The sequence below is a fragment of the Perca flavescens genome, chromosome 24 (assembly GCF_004354835.1).
Source record: "Perca flavescens isolate YP-PL-M2 chromosome 24, PFLA_1.0, whole genome shotgun sequence".
NCBI classification, from domain to species: domain Eukaryota; kingdom Metazoa; phylum Chordata; class Actinopteri; order Perciformes; family Percidae; genus Perca; species Perca flavescens.
The window spans coordinates 7,951,456-7,959,247 of record NC_041354.1 but is presented as its reverse complement, the minus strand read 5'-3'; the positions used below and the strand labels follow the sequence as shown (position 1 = coordinate 7,959,247).

Genomic DNA, 7,792 nt, shown 5'->3' with positions numbered 1-7,792 from the left:
TGCAGAGGGCAAGGGTACGACGGTGCCGCAGATATGCGCGGCATATACAGTGGAGTCCAAGCAAGGATAGCTGCCAAGGAGCCAACTGCCGTGTATGTACGCTGTGCCCCACACAGTTTGAATCTCATCCTTAATGATGCGGTGAAAATACAAGAAGTAAGGCAGTTCTTTGACATTGTTGAGCGCATTTATGTGTTCTTTGGGCACAGCATAAAGAGAGGGGCAATGCTCTCAAATAAAACACACAGTGATGACAAACAATGACTCCAACATAACACTGAAAAAGTTATGCCCGACTATATGGTCCTCACGTTACAAAGCAGTAACCGCTCTGAGATATCGGTACAATGATGTGATGAAGGCATTGGCAAAACTTTCACTGACAAGCAGAAAGGAAGATGAACGGGACGAGGCTGCATCGTTGAAACAGGCAATGGAGAAATTCTCATTTGTTTGTCTTGTTGTCCTCCAAAGCAAAATCCTGGGGCGAACTAATGTGATATCAAAACTTCTACAGTCCAAAGACATGGATCTCGCTACAGCAGTCCAGCTACTGGACAGCGCCATCAGAGACCTAACGGTGTTCCGACAACATTTTGAAGATGCCAAACAAACAACGAAGGGCCTTTCAGAGTGGGGAGTGAGCAAGGCATTTGAGAACACTCGGCTGAGAAAAGTGAAAGTGCATTTTGACGAGCTGTGTCAAGATGAACGTTTAGCAGATGCTGAGTCTTACTTTCGCGTCCATGTGTTTAATGCCTGCCTTGATATTGTCATCTCTCAGTTGACAATTTCAAGGTTCTACTGCCCGAGACCCTTTGCACTGCAACAGATGATGAACTGTTTTTGCAAGTAAACAGGCTGGTGGAGATTTACAGTGATGATATTACAACTGATTTCCCAATGCAATGGTTACCATTCCGTGCAAGCTTGAAAGACCGTATCTCTCAAATGAAAACAGTGCAACAGCTGACGAAGATGCTGATCGTCGAGAACAGCTGCATCACTGCGAGTTTCGGGGAGGTTTGCACTGTTTTCATGCTTTTTCTGACCATCCCAGTGACAGTGGCCTCTGCAGAGCCTTCTTTTTCAAAACTGGAACTGATCTCAGGAGCTCAAAGGGACAGAGTCGTCTCTCTGGACTTGCCATACTGTCAATTGAGAGTGCCCGTGCACGCCATCTGGATCTTGAGGATTTAATCCACAACTTTGCACAGAGGAAAGCCCAGAAAATGCCGCTATAATGTAAGTGAGCATCTTTTTTATGTATTTAGACCTAGGCCTATGTGTGTGTAGTCAAAGCAGTGAGTAACAATGTCTTATAGTATGATGTCACCAGCAGTGTTTTTTAATGTGTTATGGTGCGCCGTCACCAGCAGTGTTTTTTCATGTGTTATGGTGCGCATTCACCAGTGTTTTGTTTTTGTTGTGGTGCGCATAGGCTATTTCTGATTTTGTTGGTCATCTCATCTCTTATATGCTGTGTCTCTATGATCCTATCCTGTCCTAGTCATTGTAGCCTGCTCGTGGACATTGTGTCATCACGTGCTGTAGTAGGGGGCCCTCCTTGATAATCCTGCTTAGGGGCCCGGTGTTGGCTCGTTACGCCACTGATGTAAACAGTAGAATTTGATTACATTTCATGAATATCGATCGTTTGTACGGTTGATCTCATCGGATTTTTCCCCTAATCGGTAAACAGCTTATGCAATAAATGCTGATGGAAACGTTATTTGCCAAATAAATAATGAACTGCGATTACGTTTTAGGTAATTTTACCTTGCAATCAGCCATAAAACAAAGAAGAAGAAGTTTTATTCATTTCCGCCACGTATTTCCGCACTTTGCAGACATGGTGGGTGTCAACAAAAACAGATATAAGTGGACGAAAGAGGAGATGAGAGAATTTTTTTAATTAATTTGCAAGCTGAATATAACCGCTAATATATAGCAATAATAGTTGTCTGGCATTCATGTGCACCTGCATCGTCATAGCGATGTTTTGATAGCGTTGTGTTATTATCGCTTGATATGTTGCTATCAGCTGCACACAAGCACTATTACAGTGCAATATTAATAATTTGTAGGTAGACTCCGTGATCCATTTTGGCTAGCAAACTTTGTTAACAAATGTTTGCTTGAATGTTGTGCGATTTAGTGCGAAAATGAATGGAAACGCCTTAACATGTTTCAAATCAATTCAATATACCAATTTGATTGCAAAACAGCATGCAACTTCATTACACACATATTTTTAATCACTTTGAAGACATTGGATGGAAACACACTTTCACCGGCTATATTCGCATGAATGGTTTTAGTGAACTTCAGATAATTCGATTAACAAGTGGATGGAAACATAGCTAATGACTGTGAGATGATTTTTCCTAATAGAAGGTTGGTAATGCATTTTTATTATTTGCCTATTACTTCATTGATGTCACAACTGTTGTCTTTTATGTGATATCCTACTCCCGACCAAATCTGTAGTTTGGCCCAAAGTAAAAATAGCGGGGGTGTTCACTTCAATTGACCATTCAGTGATATAAAGTGTCTATTCGAAAGTAGAAGATTTAAAATTTCAATTAAAATTAATCTCAACACCTATTTTCACAATGTGAGTTTAAGCTCTGCAGCTCCCACTTTTCGGATAGACTGCCAACAGTGTGTCTGAACACTCCAAGCAAATGACACCCGGCATTAACAAACAGCAAGTCTGCCACTCCATCCGTCCCGCATATGAGAAATACTGCTAAGAATTTACTTATGGTTCCAGATTGTGATGTCATCTCTTTATGAGGGATTTGATTGGATCTCTCTTCCCAAGTGAGGCCTAATTGCCATCAATACAGTTTTCATATTTATGAAAGTACAATTTTTCATTTCATATAAAAAAAATACTTGACAACCTCAACTGGCAAAGCTTGGAGTGTTTTGAACTAAATTCCAGGCTGAATGATAAATAATTAATATAAATGATCTATTTCTGCCATTTCAGAGCAGGAAAATGAAACTTTAGTATAAACTGTTTAAATTATAATTATGCAAGCATAAAACCAAGTTCTTATTAGGGATTAGGTATTTGGACACTAATGAAAAATGAAATTTATTGGATTTAAAATTGTGATCAAAGCAGTCCAACAGAATGGGTGTGAGCTCTAAATTGTAGGTTTTCTTAATAAAGTGATCTGGATGTAAAATGCCCTCATGTTTTTTTAATGTTGTTTTTTTTGGCCACATTAGAGGGCAGTTACTTGGGGCACTGTCTCTAGAGAGTGTCTAGAGGGAAAATGATAATGTGAGTGCAGTCAGATAGTAGAGCTTCATTTTTAATTTCCTTTTGTTCGATCCAGGTTATATTTCCAACTTTCAAAAGCATGCTAATGCACTAGTATGTAACAGCAAAGGCTCATTGTTGGATAAAGAGGCTTGATAAGGAAAAATCAAGGAAATAAAAGGAGGTAAAAATTAAGACCTTTAGATACAAAACACAGAAAACCAGGAACTTATTGCATGTTGTCATGGAGAAGGTTAAGCAGAACTTGCTTAAAAGAGCTACTTGTCATTTTGGAATTAACTGTTTCTTTAAGGCAAAGGTCTCAAACCACCAACCTAGAATTAGATCTGACCCACAATTTCCAAAAGCCTTAGACATGTTTACAATGTGTTGCTCAAGTTGGCCCACCCATTACTTTCATAATTGTGTTATTATTTGAATAATAACACATTTTATATTTTTTTATTATAGTAGTTCTATTTTTAGGGGGGCTGCACAATTGTAGTATAACAATTGCCTTTTTATTTCACATTTAACAAAGCAAATAAACTGTGCCAAAAGTGCACAACTTGTCAACATAAACCAACAGCACTCTGATTTACCATGGTGCTCCTGACAACAAAGTGTCTTTCCGAACCTCAAATAAAGGGTGGCCTGGAGCAAAGACAATTTCAAAAGAGGTCGATGATTCATTTATTTTCATGGAGTTTAATGTGACTGCTACCCATTTTATCTGCAAGGTGATAGTTGCTGTTTCCAGAAGCATTTTTCCACTAAACATGCAGGGGAGTGTGCCAGGTAGCCCTGATCCAGAACTGTATTGCGGTCTGACTTTTCAGTCACGCAGGTGTTTCTGCAATTAATTATGATAATAATGTTAAAAAAATACAAATATATGAAATGGTGGGCAATCTTTTTAGTGACTTCTCAATAGGAAATGTGATGACAAGCCATCCTATAGCTGTTGAGGTATTTCAGTCTGAACTAAAGTGGATAACTGACTGACCAATATTACCATATAAGGTCACATAGCCAAAACCATTATTTATTAGTTTTAGAGTTAATTTCAGAACTTTACTATTCGTCTATAAAGCACTTTATGGATTTGCTCCATCTGACTCTTTATTTACCCCTTTCTGACCAGTCGCTTCTGGTCGTTTCTCGGGCTCGGCAAAAGCTAAGGGCCGACTCAAGCGCAGCTCCAGGCCTACTTCTTTTCCATGGCTTTTGAAACCACTTAAGTTGCCACTACCAGTTGGTCTTACTGATTTTTGTATTAGTTCATTGATCTTTATCTTGATCATGTGTATGGCATTTAATATTGTGTTGTATGCTGTTGACCTATTATTCTGCCTATGGTAAAGCACTTGGGTCAGCTCACTTTGTTTTAAATGTGCTGCAGAAATAAATAACTTGACTTATTCTGCCAGAGAGAGCTGTTTCTTCCATTTAAGCCAGTACAAGCCATATACTGTACAATAAGATGACACATGGCTTCCTTCTGGCCTCCTAGCAGAAGTATGCTCACTGGTGGCAGAAAAACCAACCTTGCCGACTGTAAGTGTAGGCTGAAGTGTGTCAGGTAGCAATAAATGTGACTAGTTAAGTATTCCACAAAATGTTTCTCCAGTGTAATTCAGGCCCCGAGGCTGTGCATTTGTTAGCATACAAAGAGAAGAGGCTCCAGGGCAAGAGAGGCAAAGATACTTTTTTTTACCTTCATCTTGATCCTTGAAACTTTCATTAGTTCTCTTTTTGGGAAGTAGTCAGAGAGTGATGTTTCTCTGTCATGTGAAAATTTCCTGAGCTACATTTGAATGCAACATGTGTTCATTCTTATTAAATGCCATCCATTTTCTAAAAAAAGACACCCTGGATCATTCAGCTGAGCTCAATAGACCTTTTTCACGGCAGACATCTTGACATGTCATAGTAGGAAAAGCACTGGTGTATTCAAAACCATTAATTATGGTTGCATTCCACTTAGGATCGACCCTGGTATTGTACTTTCTGACTCACTGAAATAGCTTACTGGTACACGTGATGGAATTGAGCCATCGTTTAAGGTTACCAATTTCAGTTGTGCTTTTCCTACTATGACAAGTCAACATGTCTGCTGTGAAAAAGGTCCATAAAGTCTATGAATAAGAAAAAGGCAATAAGCTTGAGGTGAGAGCGTTGCAAACGGGCAAGGTAAACTTAACTGAAGCCTGGGCTGAATCTCAGCATCGATTCTTATTACATCCACTGCCAATGCAAACAAGGTGGCAAGAGAAGAACACATTACATTTTTGTCAACATCCCTCTGGTGAGCCTGTAGACCTGCCACTCTGTATGTGGCAGTTCTTTGTCCAGACAAAGTATCGGAATATGCTCAATACATCAGATAATATCTATTTAGAGAATTGAAGCCTTAATAATGAATGGCTGCTAAAAACCTGATTCATAAAGCTCACCTGATTTTACATGTTTAAGGCAATGTGAAAAGGAAAAACATAGGCCAACGTGTCATACTGATTGATGGATTCAACGTGGAGTTGAACACATTTAAGTGAAGGGCTCTAATCATACGCTATTGAGTTGCTGTTGTGCAGCTGATTACAAATTACGTTCCAGGCTACCATGTTGCCTTTGGGCTCAACTGCAATTGAATTAGACTGTCACCATTCAGACATCTCCAACTAGAGTGTGTTCCGTCTCTGACAGGTGTTCTTTCTCCAAGACAGGTGAGTATGTGTTTGAGACGTCTCAGTTGCTTTTAATGATGCTTGGTTTTAATTTGATGGGAATGTGCGAACGTTTACTGTTCAAAGGAATTATCTCATGTCTGAAGGATGTAGATGGAAATATATACCCAGCTGTCAGTGCTTCTCTCTCACATATGTATGTCCATTCTGTTTTTGTCTTTATAGCACACATATATGAGATGAGAAAAATAATCAAAGAACAGTCAAGGAAGAATTCAGACAATTTAGACAAAAACTCTCCTCCTTAAATTTAACCTCCTGCCTCTCAAAGTCTCTTATTACAGTAGCTTTATACAAGGATGTATTGCACTTTTTTTTGACATGTTGACTAACAGAACACTGGTATTCTGCTGGGACTGAAGATTGAACTTTCATGTTTGCAATCACATCCATGCAATGACAGAAGGCTGGGAAAATACATAAATACATAAATGTGGAGAAACATAACAAATGCAGACTTTCTTACAGGGCACAAAGGTTCACTGGGGCGGCGGGGGGTAGTATGAAATTCATGTGAATCATTTTCTATGGCCTTCACAGTCAATGTATATTTACTCAGCTCAACACATTTAGGAGATTTCTGAGTTTTTCTTAATATTAATTATGATAATCCCATAATAAATCTGGGCTGTTATGATAAAGATGACATTCAAAAGGGTAAAACCTAACTTAGTTTGTCTCTGAAGACCGTTTCAAGCTTGGTTATAACTCCCTCAGCACTTCCTCCCAAATAAAGAGTTGCCAAATATCAACAGTCAAAACTTAGTGCAGTGTAACTCATTTAGATCTGTTTAGCTGTGGCTACATTTGGCTCGTGGTCATGTCTATCCAGTCAGGCTGTTCTCATTTACTGTAAGTACGAAACGTAATTCACTACTTAATCTGAATATAACCCACATAATCCACGACGTGTAGGGCTGCCTCTAAGGAAAAGTCATTTCAACCCAAACCATCCAAACAATCCTTTCCTAAACCTAACCAAAGTATTCTTGTTCTCCTCTGCAGGGGCTTGCACAGGCGCACTGATTGCGTGTTGCTGGATATTTGTAGGTCAAGGCACACAAATTTGTGCATACAAACCATTGTATGAAGTAGGGCTGTCCTCGACTAAAGAAATTCTTAGTCGACTAACAGAGCTGTGCACTTTGAGAGGTGGTTAAGACTAGAAAAGCACAATATAAATGTAGTTAAATAACCATCTGTAAAACTGAGTTTCTCCACAATTAATCCTGCAAAAGCACCACTTTAAATCTTGTGTTTACCATAAATGTGCTCCGAAGTTTCTTGGAAATAAGTAATTAAGCATGAATAAGCATAAAAAATGACTAATCGACTAAAGAAATCTTAGTCGACTAAGACCAAAACGACCGATTAGTCGACTAATCGACTAAGAGGTGGCAGCCCTAGTATGAAGATATGTTGAACAAGTGTAGCAGCTAAAAACCAGCAGGAAAAAGCTGTTGCTTGTCACATTTATAGACATTCATGGTCATTTTTGTAAATTTGGTAGACTAAGGAATGTGTACAAGGATATTGGGTTAGATTAATGATGATTGTTTTGTATTGTGGAACAACTTAATAATATAGGATATAATAGTATATAAAATTGCCTGCAATTTGCCCAACACCTTTTCACAATAACTTTACGAGGTATTGCTAAGAACCGGTAGATTGTCATAAATGCTTTCATCTTTGCCAAGTTGGGATCAATATCTTAACAAGGAGCCTTTCACAGGCCTGTAGTGAAAATTAAACAGTTGATAAACTC

The 7,792-nt window shown here is 38.8% G+C and overlaps 1 long non-coding RNA gene across 1 annotated transcript in view; it reads left to right on the top strand.

Annotated features, from left to right (window-relative positions):
- The first annotated feature begins 770 nt into the window (after positions 1-770).
- Positions 771-7,792, top strand: part of LOC114551202 (uncharacterized) — a 97,255-nt gene continuing 90,233 nt past the window's right edge. The window contains exon 1 of the long non-coding RNA XR_003691866.1: positions 771-1,245. This is a non-coding gene — a long non-coding RNA (uncharacterized LOC114551202). The remainder of the gene's footprint in view (positions 1,246-7,792) is intronic.